Source organism: Rhinatrema bivittatum, chromosome 3 (assembly GCF_901001135.1).
Source record: "Rhinatrema bivittatum chromosome 3, aRhiBiv1.1, whole genome shotgun sequence".
Taxonomy (NCBI): domain Eukaryota; kingdom Metazoa; phylum Chordata; class Amphibia; order Gymnophiona; family Rhinatrematidae; genus Rhinatrema; species Rhinatrema bivittatum.
The window spans coordinates 362,892,501-362,911,246 of NC_042617.1; the positions used below are offsets into that span (position 1 = coordinate 362,892,501).

At 44.6% G+C, this 18,746-nt stretch overlaps 1 protein-coding gene across 1 annotated transcript in view; it reads right to left on the reverse strand.

The window, feature by feature from the left end:
• The window catches only part of CFAP206 (cilia and flagella associated protein 206), a 236,876-nt gene extending 235,434 nt beyond the window's left edge, over window positions 1-1,442 (reverse strand). The window contains exon 1 of the mRNA XM_029595447.1: window positions 1,331-1,442. The gene's annotated coding sequence lies outside the window, so the exon portion shown is untranslated. The remainder of the gene's footprint in view (window positions 1-1,330) is intronic.
• Window positions 1,443-18,746: the final 17,304 nt, after the last annotated feature.

The following is an 18,746-nucleotide window of genomic DNA, read 5'->3' on the forward strand; positions in this document are numbered from 1 at the left end:
GAATTTTGCCAACTGTCTTGATACCTTGTAATGCTGCTGAGGCTCCCGTGCTTTGCTATAAATCTGGCAGAGAACAGGCAGGGGCTGATGTAATAAGCAGCACTAAAGCCACTGTGGTGTTTTGTGTGCTCTTGCATGGGGTTTAGCGCATGTTTTTCCCACGCAAGCTTAATATGAGTATGTAATACAGTGTTCAGGGCGGGAAAAACACATGCATAAAACCCACTTTAAAACACACGGCTGGTTTAGCTCGAGTGCATACAAATGAGGCAAATAACTATTCACGGGCTATGCAGGGAGCCACGCATCGGTTAGCATGGGTTTTTGAATGTGCGTTTTTTAGCATCTGGTACAGGTCAGGACTTTCGTTAAAGCACCTGTCTGGAGACTGGTTTACTCTTATGTAATCATGGATTACCTTCACTTTTTCCAGATGTTTGGACCAATTTTGTTGGCCAGCTGTAGAAATCTCTGCTGCATTCCAGCTCCTGCCAGCATCAGCCAGTATAACTGCCATGCGGTTGGAGATGGAACACGAAAGGATTAGACATTGCTCTACCCACTTAAGTTCCACTCCCGGACCACTAACTTCTTCATTGTTTTATAAAAAGGGAAGGCTTTCGCCCCCGAGAATCATTCGCAGGTCACCACATTAATGTGGGTTTCAGTGTGGCTTTCTGAACGGTTTATTACATAAGGCCACGAGCGTGCGTGATTTCACGCGGGTTTCGCTTTAGCGCAGATTTTCTGCGCGCATCTCATCTGCATACTCCGCCCTTTATTCCATCCCGCGCGGAGATGCCTGCTTTTGTTGTGCGCGCTAAAAAAAAAAAAAAAAAAAAAAAAAGTATGACAACTAGCGCAGAGTTCACCGTGCACCTTATTTCATCGCCTTCGCGGTGAACACTCAGGTATGAACAGCTGTGCAGCAAGAAAAAAGGAGGACATTAAAAAAAAAACAAACCACGTCCTGCTGCAAGTTTGTTATGTCAAACATGTTTCCTCCTCAAGGAGCCAAAAAATGCCTGTATTCCAGTGGATTTCCCCTCCCCTCTTTTGTATCACCTCCCACAAAAGGAGCTACCGTACCCTCAGTTTTGAGAACTGGAAATCGGGCCAGTAATAAACGGTAAGTAAGCTGGCCCCCGGGAACCTGGACGGGGCTGCAGCCGTAGGTTGTTGCTTCCCCCCCCCCCCCCTTTAGAATTCTCCTCCTGTCAGGGAAACTGCTGCTAGATGTTGTTCTTGCCGCTCATCAGGGGGGGGGGGGGGCAGTTCTCCTCTCCTGCCTGCTGATATTTTAGCCCCCTATTCGGTAACCGGGCGTTACCTTCCCTGTTCCGCCGCTGCCGCTTCTTTGCTGTCCTCAAAGCGCAGTCGGACCGTCCCGGGCTGGCAGCTCCCTTCTGCTGTTTACAGGCCCCGTTACCATGGGAGACGAAGCTCCGGCAAGGAGAAGGGAATGGGCGGAGCCAAGCGTACACTGGACCCTGCGGGTCTGCCTCGGGGAAGATAAAGCTTTCATTACAGCTTGCTTTGTTTTGCGAGGATAGATACCCATCAGCTCCTAGTCACGGAGTGAGGCAGCAATTGTCCTTCCTGGGCCCCCAAAACACAATGTATATCTGGTGTATAAGCTGTTTAGCTGAATGCACTACTGCACCAGCACTATACATAATGCTAACAGGTGTTGCTACGGGGTGGCAAGTGCCACCGCAAAAAAAAAATAAATGGCTTGCCAGATACCTTTGAAGCTTGAAAAGCTTCAGATCGGGCCAGACTAAACCAACCTGATCCGATGGCATGCAGTCCCGCAGCTGGCCTCCTGATCCTCCTCCTCCCTCCCCCTGGGTTGGCAGCAGTAGCAGCATTTAGGGGTTGCGGGGCCAGTCTTGCGGTATGAGCTGCGTGATCGCTAAGTGGTGGCCATTGACCACAGCCAAACAGCCTGCTAAGTGGCCTAGAATATGGACCTCACCATAAAAAAATCTTAATTTTTTTTTTTAAACGTCACAGATAACTTGATTTTTTTTTCCCCTACTGAGGCTCATGTGTTTCCCCCTCGCTCCCCATACTGTTCTCAGTCTCTTCTTCATTGTCTTCTCTGGATCCTAGTTGAGAAGAAGACAGGAGATGGCAAGGGGAATGTGAATAAATCAGATAAATGGATGGATATGGGAAGAAGGAAAAAAAGAATCAAAATGGTGATAGAGCTGGAGAAAATGACATGACTGAGAAAAAATGGAAGGGGATGTGAGAAACAGAAAACAGGAATGATATAAAGTAGAAAAAAACAGGTAAGAATTTATTACCTATAGCCCATTCCAAAGCCATTTTTGATCATAACAGCATACAGAATTTAAAAACATATTTGCATGGTTCAGATCAAATCACAAATTAAAACATAATTAAGATAACCAAAAATTAAAAAATAAAACAAAGAATACAATTTGACACATAATACTAACAAACGATAAAATAAATCCAATAATCACAGTATTTAACATTGTTAAACATGCAGCCCAGAGACCCTGCATGTTTCCAGAAAGCAAGATTGCTTTTCTGTAACAGGTGTTCTCTGTTAACAGCAGAACAAACAGCCACACAAATCGGTGACATCATCTGAGCCACTCTTTCCTAGGTCAGCAAGTTAGCCAAAACTTTCTGAGCATGTGCAGGAGTTCCTGCACTGCTGTAAGCCCGCACCCCTTCCTCTGTCTAATACCTACCTAATTTCAACTGGACAGGTAGGAGGAAGGTATTATGTAGTGGTTTGCTCTACTGTCGACAGAGAGCACCTGTTAAAGGTAAGTAACCTCGCTTTCTCCATGGCCAAGCAGCACAATAAAACCACACAAATAGGGACTCCCAAGCTAAGGATTACAAATGATTAAATTGGTTGTATTAGTTAAAAATATGTATTAGATAATATTAGGTAAAAAGATTTTTATGGACAGTCTGGCCAAAGTTACTATCTGTCCAAGAGTCTTCCTCTAAAAAAATAATGCTCTGTGAGAGTATGTCCATGTGGCTGCTTTACATATATCATGTATTGAGGACGAGTTAAGGTATGCTTTACAGTTGCAACTGTCCTAACTTGGGCCTGGATTTATCAAAATGCACTAAATATTGCATGTGATAGGAAAAGGGGTGTGTTTTATGGTAATAGCCCATTTATCACAAAGTGCACTATCTTAGCACAGGTATTTCCACAGACTGTGATAACTTTTTCACACTTTGTGATAAGTACCATTATTGTTACAATTCCTACCTACAACCACTGGGGGGGGGGGGGGGGGGCGGGCGGAGAGGTAGAGAGAGAGAGAGAGAACCTAGCTATAAGGCCCTCATAGTAGTTAGCCCATCTAGTTACTCGAGGTGAGGTTTAGGTAGGAGTGTAGGGGTTAGGGGCCACTTGGACATTCAGAGTGAGATGTACGAACAGAACAGTACACTCTTGTGAAGATTTGATGTCCTTCGGAGTGAGGAAACTCTCTCAAAGATGAGATTTCTACAATGTTCTCTCAACCTAGCATGATGGACTCTCAAGCTAGGTTGAGAGTCCATCTCATCTTTGGGTGAGTTTCCTCACTCCAAAGGACATCAAATCTTCACAAGAGTGTACTGTTCTGTTCGTACATCTCACTCTGAATGTCCAAGTGGGGTGTCAGTAGCCACCCTCTTAGGTCCTCTGGTCTCATGTGAGTGTTCACGAATTGGTGGTTGATACGGCCTGCGAGATCCACAAGGGCATTCAGAGACTTGGGGAGTTCTTGAGCTGCTAGCTCATCTTTGATGTGCAGACTCAGCCCTTCGAGGAAGATGGCACGTAGGTAGCCCAGATCCCAGTGCAGCTCAGACACAAGCGTCCTGAACTCGATGACGAAGTCAGCAAGGGGTCTGGTACCCTGATGCAGGTGCAGTAGAGTGGAGCCAGCGACAGTCTTACGAGTGGGGTCGTCAAAGATGGAGCAGATCTTGGAGGATCGGGTCCGCTCGATCCTAGAGGGGTGACGCCCAGGCCAACGCCTGTCCTTCCAGCAGAGATAGGATGTAAGTTGTTTTGGTAGCTACGTCAGGGAAGTATGCAGGCTGTAAGGAGAAGTGCATGTTGCACTGGTTCAAGAATCCTCTACAGGACAAGGGGTCACTTGAAAAACGAAGTGGTGCCGGCAAGGGCACAGGTGGCTGGAACGGAGGCGTCTGTGGAGTAGAGCTCAGTTTGGCAGACGTCGAGGCTGTGTCCAGCCAATTATTTAAGATATTTATGGCATTAGCCAAGTTCTCCAAAACTTTCTGCTGATCTGAAATCCATGGGGCCAGGCCAGGGATGGCCTGGAGGGCTGAGAGCTGGGCCGGTTCCATGGACTTGGCAATCTGTTAGGATGTGTAAGTATGTGGACCCTTTGACCGAGGCGAGAGGTGGAACCGCCCAGGGGGAGGAGCCCCACTGAGCCTCAACTTCAGGAGGCGGAGTCTCGGCTGCGAGATGGGATACAGCAGTGGATAGAATGAGAGAGAGAGTGACCCCTGGAGGCGGGCCACGGAGCGACAGCACAGCTGCTGATGTCAGACTCAGCTCGGAAACTGGAGTAAACAAATAGTAATGGCACTACCCGAGGAGCAGGGGTGCCGGTAGAAGTACAGTCACTAAAGTACACTGGGTCTCTAGAGATAATATATGAGAGGGTCCCTCGGTGGGAGGTCACGGTAGTGGTCCGCAGAGCGGGGTACACCAGTGAGGGTTCCTCTTCAGATGTCACGGCAATGGTTCACAGAGCGGGATACACCGGAGAGAGTTCCCACGTAGAATATAACTCAGGAACCGCAGCGTAGTACTCACAGCGACTGAAGGCAGTAGCAGGTACGGAGAAACCTTGGGGAGTGAGGCAGGCAGGAATCCGTGTGAAGGCCCTCTGAGGAGCAGATAGCCGAGAGACGAGATAGGGCCCCCGAGGAGTGGGTACCTGATAGTCTCCAACACAGAAGCAGGAACCGGAACAGCGTTGCAGAGAGAGTAGATAGTTGTAGCAAGTGAACTTGTTGCCAAGTAGCTGTCTGTCTGTGCTGGTGAGCTTAAGTATCCAGGTTGAGTGACATCATCTGGTGGGGACGCCCCCGAGGTTTCCGCCATGACGTGGTTAAAGCAGGTCGGGGAGTGCACGTGCGCGCCTAGGGAACCCCGCGGGTAAGATGGTGGTCGGCAGCGTCCATGCCGCTCAAGGAGGCCTGAGAACGGAGGGTTGAAGGCTGGTGATAGCTGGCAGAAGCCGCAAGTTCCCCTAACAGAGCTAAGGCAGCAAACAAAGAGGTGAGCAACAGCGGCTGCTGCTGCTTGCAGCCGAGGAGCATAACACATGCAAGTATGCAGCTACCAATATAATATTGCAGCCAAGTGTACTTCTCACACCATCATAACAAACCTTTTTTGAAACCTTCTTTTATTTAGGAGGAAAAGAACTTCAGATGCCAAGCCAGTGAGAACTCACAGGCTTGGTTGCCAGACAAAATCAGGAGTCAGAAAAACCTTTTTTTTTTTTTTTTATGTGATGAAACCTTACTACAATGTAATGTGTGCCTTAGAAAGTGAATTTAACGTCATTCTTTTTTCAGAAAAACCTTCAAACTTGACCTCAGCATCAAGTCAGTCTCTAACTTGTATTTCTTTGCTGAAACAAGGAAGCATGAAAGACAGTTCAAAGCTTATATATATGATGTTAATTGACTTGAAATATACTTAGCTTGTGCACGATGAAGATGACTTGAAATCATTTAAATGTGCTTGTCTACTTCTAAGCCGCTTCTCTATAAGCTTCTCAAGAAACTCCGACCTGGCCAGTGTTTCGCCTATATTGGCTGCATCAGGGAGTAAGCTCTCAGGTGTCTCATTGTTTAGTCACCATTGTGCTTCCTTAATTTTCTATGATCTTGTAAAGGCAATGCATTTTTGGAACACTCTTCCCAATCCTGAGCTTCTTCACTGAATAGTGAATACAGCTGACTAGGTCACAATAAGAATTCACACCAAAACTTTATTAGAAAACTCAAGTGTTCATTGCCACCCTATGGAGCTAGTTAGCTATCTTTCAACAGAAATATCCAGCTCCTATCTAAGATTTATATCATCAGAAGTTTTATCTGCTTCAGAAGTCGTTGGCCAAATTGATGTCTTTAGCAGAGTGCATCTCAGCATAGTCAGGACCCTCTGCGATGTCTTGTGCCTAAGTACTTTCTGTTGTCTGTTGCAATCTTCCTGGTTTAAGCTGTTGTGCTGGTTGTTTTATACATGGTCATTGTAAATATCTGGCTTATGAGTGGCTGATAACCAGTTCTCATTGACACCTGGTTGATTGTTAACTTGTGGGCAGGCCTTCCTGATAACTAATTGGGTATGACTGAGTTTCTGTCATATTGTGATTGCTTCTTCTAACCCAGGGGATACCCAGCTATGTCAGAGTTCTTTGTCAGGCTTTAATTGGCACAGTTCAGTATCATTGTATTTGGTCATTATGATCTAATCAGTAAAAGGTCAACAGTATTTTCCATCTGTGGCTGATTCTTCAGACATTTTCCTGTAATATGCTCAGCTCTGTCTGGTCTTGCGTTTGTCATACTGGTGACTCATGTCTCTTCCATGACAGCCTGCCCCTCCCTCCTCTCTCCCCTCCTACATGGTAGAAGGAAGGGACTGTTGGGCTTGAGAAGCTTCTCCCTCCTCCTCCTCCCTGGAAGGAAGATAAAAGGCCACAGGGCTGGCTTTGTCCTTACTTATGGATTGTATTATTTTATGGCTGAATTGTTAAAATGCAAGCTATTTGGACAAATTCCTGAAGGAAAAGTCCATAAACAGTTATTAGCCAGGTAGACTTAAGAAAACCAGGGCTTAGCCCTGGGGATCTGTCAGGTACTTGTGCTGCGGACTGGCCACTGTGGGAGACAGGATACTGGGCTTGATGGACATTGGTCTGACTCAACATGGCACTTGTTATATTCTTATAATACATTGTATAACAAAGTTGCTTCTGAAGCAGCCAAAATTCAAAGCCATACTGCTTATTCATCCCCTCCCCCTCTTCTTGCTTCAATTCTGCAGGAGCTCTTCTCTTTTCTGCAAGTTTGCTATGCACAGGTGGCACAGGAAACTGTGATCCAAGATAAGCACTATGAAGCAAAAAAAAAACCAAGCAATTTTTGATTGGAACTGAGTTTTTATATTGTGGAATATTACCTACCCTTAGAAATGAAATACTGGCCATTAACAATCTTAGGGTCCATTCGGCTTCTTTCATATGAGCACATGCTGTAGGCATCACTGTGATGATCCTTTCCTGTGGAAGAAAGGCTTTAGCCTGCGTTGTTTCTAGCAGAGCTCCTAGAAATTCTAATTGAGATGACAGATGAAAATAGGGCTTGGGTAATTTATGATAAACCATAGAAAGTCTTAAACAATGGGATGATGTTTCAATGTCTGCTGAGCAAAGATGGGATCCACTTGTCTAAAAAGGTGTGCAACATCTTCCAACACACACTGCCTTTAAACTATTGAGGAGGACTGTAAACTAAGATTGCCAGGATGGGTGAACAAAACCCTAAGGTAAGTAAAACCTTAAATGTATAAAAATGGGATAAAAGGGCAACATCTGGAAAGCTAAGTATATTAATGTTCATGGTATGGAAAATAAAGTCCAGATTTAGAAGCAGTCATAGAAGAAGCTGACTTAGATATAGTGGCTGCCATGGAGATGTGGTACACAGAAAACCATAACTGGGATATAGTTATACCAGGCTACTCTCCGTTCAGGATAGATCAGGTAGGAAGGAAGGGAAGAGGCGTGGTTCTACATATAAAAAATATTAAAGCCACAGAATTGCAGGGCTTTCAAACTGTAAGACCGCGGGAGAGCGGACGAACGCCCGCTCTCCCGGCGCGCGCACCAGCCCTTCGCCGGTGCGGGCGATTCAGTATTTAAATGAGGTGATGCGGGAAAAACGGGGAAAAGGAGGCGCTAGGGACACTAGCGCGTCCCTAGCGCCTCCTTTTGGCCTGGAGCGGCGGCTGTCAGCGGGTTTGACAGCCGACGCTCAATTTTGCCGGCGTCGGTTCTCGAGCCCGCTGACAGCCACGGGCTCGGAAACCGGACGCCGGCAAAATTGAGCGTCCGTTTCGAATTCAAATTTTTTTTTTTATTTTTTTTTTACTTTTTTTTAGTTTTGGGGACCTCCGACTTAATATCGCTATGATATTAAGTCGGAGGGTGCACAGAAAAGCAGTTTTTACTGCTTTTCTGTGCACTTTCCTGGCACCGGAAGAAATTAGCGCCGACCTTTGGGTCGGCGCTAATTTCTTAGAGTAAAATGTGCGGCTTGGCTGCACATTTTACTTACTGGATCCCGCGCGCATACCTAATAGGGCCATCAACATGCATTTGCATGTTGAGGGCGCTATTAGGTGCCGCGGGTGGGCCGCGTGTTTTCCTCCCCTTACTGAATAAGGGGTAAGGGAAAACACGCGTCCAGAGCAGGCTGACAGTGCGCTCCGACGGAGCACACTTTACTGTATCGACCTGATAGTAAGGAGGAGACACTGTGGGTTAAATTGGTGTAATGTATAGACCTTCATCACAGATAGAAGAAAAAGATAGAGGTTTAATGGATGATATTCACAAATTTACTAGGGATACGGCTTGATTCATCACTAAACTTCTCAGGTCTGGTATCCAATACAGTACATTCATTTTACTTTTTCTTACATTTTCATCACAGACTCAGGTCTTTTTTGGATCTTAATGATCTAAAAACCCTAAACCACTAATTCTGAGTTGACTTGATTACTGTAATGCTCTGCTGCATGGTTTCTGGGGATATGCATTTGTTTAAAAATAACATGCATCCCAAAATGAATTGAATCTAATTAATTTCTTTCAGGGGTCCTCAAAATGAATTGAAAGACCCCTGAATTAAATGAATCCCATTTGTTTTATTAATTTCTGCCCCATTCATATCCACTATGGAGGACATCTCTGGAATATATTATAAGAAACATTAAAAAAAACCAAAAAAAACCCCTCTCACAACTTACTATAAAACCTATCTACATTCATTTGTGAAACTATTTACATGTTCTGAATGTGATAACTTCATTTGGAAAGCCCATTTCACAAGAAAATCAAAATTCCACCCAGAACCTTGGGGGGTCTTTGTGCCACTTAGACTTGCTTCCATGCTCAAAACCTTAAACCTTGGAATTCTTGTTGCCACTGTGCCTTGCGTTGTACCTCAGACCTTACAATGAGTAGTTTTTGCAAGTCAGGGGGGACTGCTTTGTGCCTCTCATATTGTTTTTATGTCTTAAATTTCATTCTTTGTGCTGCAAGGTCCCTTTTTCAGTATCTGCCTTGGGGGATTTTCTGCATGGGTAGCTACCACTATTAAGCATTTGGCAAATACTCTTGCTGCTAGACTAAATTAGAGTCCTTGGTATTGGTAATGTTCTTCTGCCACAGAGAAATGTAGATATTTCTTGTAGTCAGTGTGAATGAGAATGTGGATGTAAATATCTTTGAAATCTAGATTGGTTAGCCAGTCTCCAGTTTCCAGGTGAGGAAGGATGTTGGTAAGGGAGTAAAATTTAAACTTCTTTTTTTGGAGATATTTGGTTAGGTTTCTTAGATTCAGGATGGGGCATAGACCTTCCAATTTTGGGGGTTTAGGAAATACCTTGGAAAAAAAACCTTCTTTCTCAATCTGGAACTGGTTCTATTGCATAAGCTGATAATAGAGCAGTTAGCTCTTCCTTTATAATGTAAATTTGGTCAGAGGATACTGGATATGGATAAGATATGGTATGAAGAAGAAGAGCTAAACATTTTAAGCGATAACGCTTGTGAATTATTTTAAGAAACCAAAGGTCTGATGTGAAGAGACACCATTGGGAGTGGGGAAAAAATTAAGCCTTCCTCTCTACACTCCTACTGGAAGATCTTTGAGTTAACAGGAAGAATGAAGTTTTCTAGTCAAAAATTAGGAGCTGGCTTTGAGAGGATTGCTGGGTAGATTACAGCTGCATTCTATTCCTTGGATAAAGTCTGAGTTGTTGCTGTTGAGGAGGATGCTTTTGATAGTGATAAGGCTGGTATCTCCAAGCATAATAGTATTGTTGCCTCTAAGCAGAATGGGCATCTGAAAGTTCTGCAGTTACAGCTTGTAAGGTAGAGCAGTGATTTTTGATGACAGGGTGGCCATCTCTGATCCTTGAGATCCACAAACAGGTCAGATTTTCAGGATATCCACAAATTAATATGCTTATGAGATAGATTTGCATTCAATGGAGGCAGTGCATACTCATTCTAGATATCCTGAAATCCTGGCCCATTGTGGCTTTCAAGGACTGCAGTTGGCCACCCCTGTTTTATAATAAAAAAAAAAAATCTCAAGCATGGAAACTATTAATTATAAGTACAAAAAAAAATCCCATACTGTAGATTGTTGAGAAAAAATTGCCTTACCTTAGAAAGTGACCATTATATAATACCTACACATGCAAAGTGAAATCTACAGTGGCGATTGTAAAGTATCCGTCTCTTTGTTTTAAGACTTTTTTGTTTGCAGATAAAAACTTTCCAGCCACATCTTCTTAGCAAGGTTCATGAGTTGAACACCATTACACAGCACCTGCAATGTAATAAATTAAAATATCTTTTCTACAGTGCATATCCTAACAAAAAATTATTCAAAGCAAAATTCCAAAATAGGTTTTATATTGTCCATTCATTAAAGATTACCAAAGAGATTAGCAGCTTCTGCTTCTGCTCAGTGTCCTGACACAATGAAACCTCTTAGAGGAGCCATTTTGTAAATGTCATCGGCAGGAAGAAAAACTGACTAATCAGAATCAAATAATGTATTTAAAAAAAAAAAACTTTTGAAAAAACTCATGTATACCAATTAATTTTTTCATTCAAACCACTTGTAAATACACTGTTTAATTTGTAGATCCATTGATGTTCATGTTTCTTAAAAATAGTTGTAATATCTCTGCTTCTAAAAGATGGAATCACTTGGTCTATAACAGTCCATTGTAATTGATCAAAAGAGTGGTTTGCCAAAATGCACCCCTTTGTCAATAGGAGCCTGAATTTTCTTTGACTGCTGTGTATGCCCCACATCGATTAACGGGCAAGTGCATTCAATAATGTAGATAACATAAGTACAACAACTTGTATGATGTTTCCAGTTAATCATAAAACCTGTATTAGGATGTGTCCACTGCTGTCCTGACATTGCAGTATTACACAAATCACATTTACAACCTGAAACATGTTCAGATGGTAATTGCTCTATACAGGGGACTGGGAGCCCTGCATGTACAACATGTTCTTTTATGTTAGTGTCCCACATGTAAGAAAAACGTAGAGGCACAGCAAAAACAGAATGCATGGATAAAATGTAATCTTAATCACTGCTGCCACCTGCTGGGCCAAGTTGGTAAACTTCAAAACACAAGTGAAATTATCTGAACGTGGTACTGATTTGTACTATAAAAGCAGACCTCTAGCAGCGAACCTGGCTCCTGTGCTCCTGTTTAATTGCATATTTTGGATAGCCACGTGATAAAAACATATTGGCTCGATCTCTTGATATTTAAATTCTTCCATAGTTGAGTACAAATATCTAATATGAAAAAAAATGTCCAACCTGTAAGCCATGCTTACAGGGGCAAGGATGGCGACTCTGGCAACATAATAAACTATTATGCACTATAGGTTTACAGAATAAAGTGGTGAAAACAGAGGTATCTTAATATGAATATCAAAAAATGAAATCTCATCTTGACGATAGTGCAAGGTAAATTGTAAGTGAAGGGACTTTGGTTTCCCTTTACTAAAAGAGAGTACCATTTAGCTGGGAAGATTCTGTGTAGTAATAAATAAGCGAGGTTTTGTTATTTTTCCCTCATGTGGGAACATGCAAACAGTCATGCAGGTTGCTTATTATCCGAAAGTACCTGCTATCCTCATGGATTTTAGTTTGGATTATGTTGGAGTAGGAGCTCTCTGTGTCCTGTCTTCTAATTTTTCTTTCTACTTTATGGGAAAGGAACAAGGCAGTCATTATTTCAGGGTCAGCCTCCAGTTGACTCAGTTACCTGCCTTTAAACTTATTTTGAACTCTTTTAAACCAGTTTTTGAGATAGCCCTGTGAAAGCCAGTTCCCCTGGTTGCCAGGGGCAGTTCTGTAGTGAAGCTGGGTGAGGCGGCCGCTTCAGGTGGCAAAATTTTGGAGCGGCAAAAAGTGCCTTCCAAAACGCTCAGTGGCCGCCTCCCCCTGTCTCCTGATACATATTTAGCTAAACGCTGGCAGGGTTCCAGCCCTCTGCCGGCAAATGAAATAGAAGACCCTGCGCATAGTCAGAAGCCATCCCTCCAGTCCAGCGCAGCAGTACATCTGCTATCTAGCCTGAAAGAGCTGTGGTTTCACTCCATAGCCTAATGTGGTGCTGCACTATGAGAAATTGCATAAGTGCTTCCCCTTTCCCTCCTGCAGCAGCAGACCATGCCTCGAGTCTCCATCTTCAGACTTATGCCTGCGGCACGCAGTTAAAAGCTGCTGGCACCTCTCCTCCCTCCAATGGCACATGAAAAAAGGCCCATTCGGTTCATCAATGAGGGAGAGAGCACCTGTGAATGAGAGTGCCCGCCAGTGAGTAAGAGAGAGCTTGTGTGTGAGAGATTCAGGGTGAGACAGCCTTTGCATGTGAAAGTGAGGAAGAGAGAGCCAATGAATGTAGGAGAGCCTATGTGTGGGAGATCCTCTGCTTGTGTGTGTGAGAGGGTATGTGCATGAGAGTGAACATACAAACGTATATGTTAGGGAGTGTGTGCATAGAGAAAGAGAGAGAGGATAAAATATGCACCCTCTCTCTCCCCAACTAGTCCATGACAATATCAGAGTGAATGGAAATCAAATGTTTCCAGGTATGGAGAGCGTAGGATAATTTTTAGACTTGTTTTAAATATTGGACTTTATTTGATGTATCTGCTATTTTGAAATTTTTTTTGGTGTTTGGTAAATTTAAATAAATATTTATACGAGTTAACAATTGGATGTTATTTTATTCAACTCCTGTTTTGAAATATGTATTCTTATTAATATGGTTTTCCTATTATGACATTTTATGTTTCATGGTTTTATTGTTTGTTTTGTGAGGAATGGTGATATTTCTGTTTTGCATGTGTGACCTAGATGAGGTATTTTACTAGCATATAGTTTCTGTGTAGGGATCTATGGCAGCCTGTCTTATTTTGATTTTCTAATAGGTGATGTATTTGTGTTTAGGATCTGGAGTAATATTTGCAATGTTGCCTGTTCTTAGATAGGGTTTTCACTGTTTGAGTGCTGGCAGTTAGTGCTGTTTTGATTCAGGAGGGTTTACTATATTATAGTAAACCCACACCCACACCCCACACCCATTACAATAACCTAATACCATATGCATTCCAAGTGTGTTTTTTGCTTTTTTGCAGGTTTTTCTGGTTGGCACACAGCAAGGCATGTAAAAATAATATATATGTTGTTGTGTTATCTTTACCTCAGAAGACTGTATTTTAAATGTCCTTTTTCAAGTAAAATGAGTTATTATAAATGCAGAATTTGTAATTGTGGGTGGTGAGGGAAGAGGTGTGTGGGCACAAGGCTGTACAGGGCCTAGTCTGCCTTATGCCTTTGCAACGGCTGGGAGAGAGTGCGCCAGACACAGACCACCACCATTTACCTATCTCATACTTCTCCAGGGGGAAAATGCTGGTGAAAGATGGGAGGCAGGTCTTAGGGTTCCTGGGAGTATGGTGGGTTTGCCAGCTTCCTAGAAACATTATCACTCTCCCACTCCTCTGGGAATTCTGTCCTCTTCTTTCCCCTTCTGCAACATTTCAAATCACTAAAAAGGCCAGACTGCAGCGAGACTCCCTTCTTAATGATTTGACCTGTGACATTCCCTGGTGGGGTGAGGTCAAATGGGGCTGAGAGAGCACCATCTTATCCCTCACCTCAGAAAGAAGATTCTCTTGAGCCACCCCTGCTGGTTGTAGTGGATAGAGGCATCCCTCTATTCTCAGCTGGATTTGGGGTAAGGAAAACTGCTTGTGATATGTCTGCTAATGAGCATACACAATGACAATGACCTACTGCAAAGGAAGAATATTTTTACAGTAACTGTTCTGAGCTATTACTTAGGTTGGAGGCTCAGAAGTTTTATTCCCACCCTTCCTGCCTCTTGCTTAATTTTTGCCGTTGTTGGGTTCAACTAATATTTTTCCACTTGGAGGTGATAGCCCATAGTATCTGGGAGTCACCATACCAAACCTTTGGAAGAGGGAAGTCTTTCATCCAGAAAGATACAAAGGTGATACCAAATTCCATCTAAAGAAAGAAATCCCAGTAAAGTGCACTGATAAGAGAAACAAAGAAGATACGAAATAAAAGTAACAAGACCTTAATTGCTATTGGGGGAAAGGTACTTAAAGGTGTGAGAAGTGCACACCTGGCGCTTCCTATAGAGTAAAACAAATTCAGGCAACTACAAGGGAGAATGAAGTAGCCTTCAGGTGTTGCATAATAGGGATGTGCGTTTGTTTTAAACGAATGTGCAAAATGCAATGAATAAGAACAATTTGTTTCATTCGGGGCCCCTCCAAATGAAACGCGCCTTATTCATTGCATTCATTTAAAAAGAATGCATCAGGTCTAGGACTGAGATCAGGGCTCACCTATGGGATAAGCCAAGGCCCAAACCAGGGGCCATGGCCTAGGCACAAGCCCAATGCCAGGGTCTCGGCCTAGACCTGGGCCAACGCAGGGGCCTCGGCTGAGACCCAAGTTCCCCCCAAATAATTTCACTTACATAGTCCATTAGGTATCCAAAGAAGCCGCCAGCCTGGGTCCCCAACCCAGGCTTGGTGCTAGGGCTCCTGGCCTAGACAGAGGCCCAGGCATTGGGACCCAGCCTCCAGTATCGGGCCTGGGCTTTGGCCAAGGTGTCGGCCTTGCGTAGGCTGAGGTAGCCATGACCTACTACGTCTTTGGCCTAGGCCTCACAGGCAGATCCCCATCAGACCGGGTAAGTGGAGGCTGGGGGGATCCTGGCCCCGTTTTCTTTTTTGGTAAGGTTTTGGAGTTTGGGGGTTTTTTTTATGTTGATTCATTTTTTTCTTATGAATGAAACAAATCAAACATTCCACAAACTAAAATTCATGAGGAATAAAACTCCCAAAAGTGAACCAAAAATGAAAACATTTTTTTAGCCCTGCAAACCCCTACTGCATAAGGAGTTAAAAGTATTCAAAGAGGATTTCTAGAAAAAGTATTACATCTGAGACTAACTTCTAAGTAAATATTGGGGCAGTGTGTATATTCTAACCACCTCCAGTGGGAAGAGAAAGGAGGAAACAAATTGGGAGGTAAAAGAAGATTAAACTAACTGCAGGACTGAGGAAAGTAAGGAATTGGATGCAAAGAGTAATTCTTTGTAAATATAGAGCTTTCACTAGAAGCTGAGGCTTTACTAGATTAAGGGGTAGATTTTTTAAAAAAGCGCATTCGCGTACTTTTGTTTGCGCACCAGGCGCAAACAAAAGTACGCTGGATTTTATAAAATATGCGCGTAGCCGCGCGTATCTTCTAAAATCCTGGATCGGCGAGCGCAAGGCTGCCGATTTTGGGCAGCTGGCGCGCGCCGAGCCGCGCAGCCTGTCTCCGTTCCCTCCGAAGCCGCTCCGAAATCGGAGCGGCCTCGGAGGGAACTCTCTTTCGCCCTCCCCTCACCTTCCCTTCCCTTCCTCTACCTAACCCACCCCCCTGGCCCTATCTAAACCCCCCCCCCCCCTTACCTTTGTCCGTAGATTTACGCCTGCGAGAAGCAGATGTAAATCTACGCGCACCAGCGGAGTGCTGGCGCGCCATGCTCCGACCCGGGGGCTGGTCCGAAGGCCTGACCACGCCCCCGGTCCCGCCCCTGAAATGCCGCGCCCCGCCCCACCCCCAAAACGCCGCATCATCGGGTCCCGCCCCCGACACGCCCCCTTCCGAAAACCCGGGACCTACGCGCGTCCCTAGGTTCTGCACGCGCCGGCGGCCTATGGAAAATAGGCGCGCAAGGCCCTGCTCGCGTAAATCCGGGCGGATTTACGCGAGCAGGGCTTTGAAAATCCGCCCGTAAGTGGAGACACAGTTTATTCTATCTGCTATCTTATTATTTATTGCTGCTAATCAATCGAATGAGAGAATTATTAGAACATAGCTGAGTCTGTAACTATGGCTTTGTCACAGCAAGCCTTGAAGAAAGCACCAAAAACCCATCTATTTGAGCAGGTTTTTCTGATCAAGACAGGTTCTAATAATTTTGAGTGAATGATTGTAATTTTCTCTTTTATTTCAGTTTTTGGATTTATGCATGTAATTATATGCAAGCTGCTGTGAAATGCTGCATGGAAAAGGCAGGTTAAAAGAATTTTAAATATATAATTGCAAATTGTTTTGGATGTTGAGCCACTGCTGAAAAGAGAACAATTATTGTTCTGTCCCAGCCAATTTAAAAAAAAAAAAAAATCACTCATTGATATACTGACTCCAAAGTTGGTTTTTTTTTTTTGCTCATACTTAAAAGGAGATGGGTAATAAACCTTTTCTTGAAATTTGTGAACATAGAGGTTGACAACATCCAGTGCAATGGGAGATCCCATTGCTACATTGTGGATTTGCAGATAAAATTATGTTCCAAACAAAAGTAGTTTTCACAACTCAACTAAATCACAAAGGATGATGGAATGTGCTGGGGATTAAATCTCTGCTCAGTATATAGCAATTCAACATAAAACTTGTTGCGGTCTCCTCCGCTTCCCCTATATTTGCTGTATTCAGGACTCACCTCCGATGCCGGGAACGCTGCTCCCGCGGCTCTGCTGGGCCTTTGGGGCATCCGCCATTACTGGGCCATCTCGCTGCTGCCCCGCGCGCGCGCGAGGACGTGCATTATGGACGCACGGTAACCGGAAGTCTGGCCCCGCCTGGGTTAACCACGCCACGCCCCAAGCCTGATTTAACCGGCGTTCATCTGCCTTCTCATTGCCTTGCAATGAGGGTCGCTACTGTTAGTAGTTCTTAGTTGCGCGTCTGCTGTTCTGCTTCCCGGTTGACCTCTGCTCGTTCCTGACTACGCTTCTGCCTGCCGCCTGCCATTGACCTCTGCTCGTTCCTGACTACGCTTCTGCCTGCCGCCTGCCACCGACCTCAGCGTGTGCCCGACTCCGCTCCTGCTTGCCGCCAGCCTCCGACCCCTGCCTGCACTAAGGACTGCTTCCACTGGCTGCCAGCCAGACTTGGGTTCGTTTCCATCTACTCACCACCAGGTCTGGTTCTCTGCACGCTACTGGCTCCAATCCTGCCTTCAGCAGGTCACACCCCGTGAGGCTACAGCCTCTGTTCCTGATACCTGTCTGCTCCGCTCCGTAGCATACTACAGACTCCGGGCCTGCCTTCTGCTGCTTGACCTGCAGGCTACAGACTCTATCTACTGCCCCGCTCCCGCTGGGCCTATCTGCGCCCTGCTGCTGGACTCTGTGGGTTACCCTTGCCCAGGCCTTTCCTATAGAGACTGTTTCTGTGCTCCTAAGTCCCAAGGTTCTGGGACCCTACGGGCTCCTCCTGGGGGGGGTTCCTGGTTCCCGGGTGAAGATCTGTGCCTGTGGCTCCGCCTCCCGAGCTACTCTACCCAGGGTGGTTCGGTTCAAGGGTCCACACCTGGACTGCAGCTGCCCAGACTGCAACAAAAACTACCATATATACTCATGTACAAGTCGATCTCATGTATAAGTTGATGGGCGATTTTGAGACCAAAATCCATTGACCCATGCATAAGTCAAGTTTTAAAATGAGCAATCTATTAGGAAGATAAGAATTCAAGAAAAGCCAAGTCTGTATTAAAAAAAACCATGACTGAGCACACTAACTTTAGGACAGGTCAGCAGCACAAGCAGAGGTAGCCGCATAATTTAAGCGACCAACTGCTAATATTGGAGTTAGCTGCTTGACTTATGCAGCTTTGTGGAACAGGGCAGATATTCAGAATTATGCCTCCCTGCCCTGCCTACACGCAGATGTACTCTCACACACATTCTCTCAGATACATGCACACACACACACACATTCTCTGCTTATTGTGCTGCTCTTGTGTTCAGCCAGGGCGTGCTTCCCTTGCTTGCTGCCAGCCCTCCCACAGCCTACCTCGGCCCCTGCCCTTTCTCATTTCTACCCCCTTGTTGGTACCCACACTCTCCAGAAGACTCACCGATGCCACAGCCAGTGCATAAAGCTCACAAAACAGGTGGCCATCTTGTGCTAGCAGAATACTTCTCATGCAGAACCCAGACAGACCCCCCCCCCCCCACTAATTACAGAACAAAAAAAAAGACCATAGAGTAGAAATAGAAACTTGCAGACAAAAAGTAAACTGCAAATTACAACAAGCACAACTATATTATGCAGTGCAACAATGAAAAAAGAATCACCATCATTCTTCATAAAACACCACATAAAATCAAGAAATATAATTGTAAAACTATACTAATATAAAGAATAAAATGGAGGAGATCACGAGATGCAGTGAGGGAAGCAGATGTGAGTTTCCCTCCTCGGTGCCTGGCCCATGCATCCCACCCCATCTACATCCACACAATCAGCTGCAGGCAGCCTAA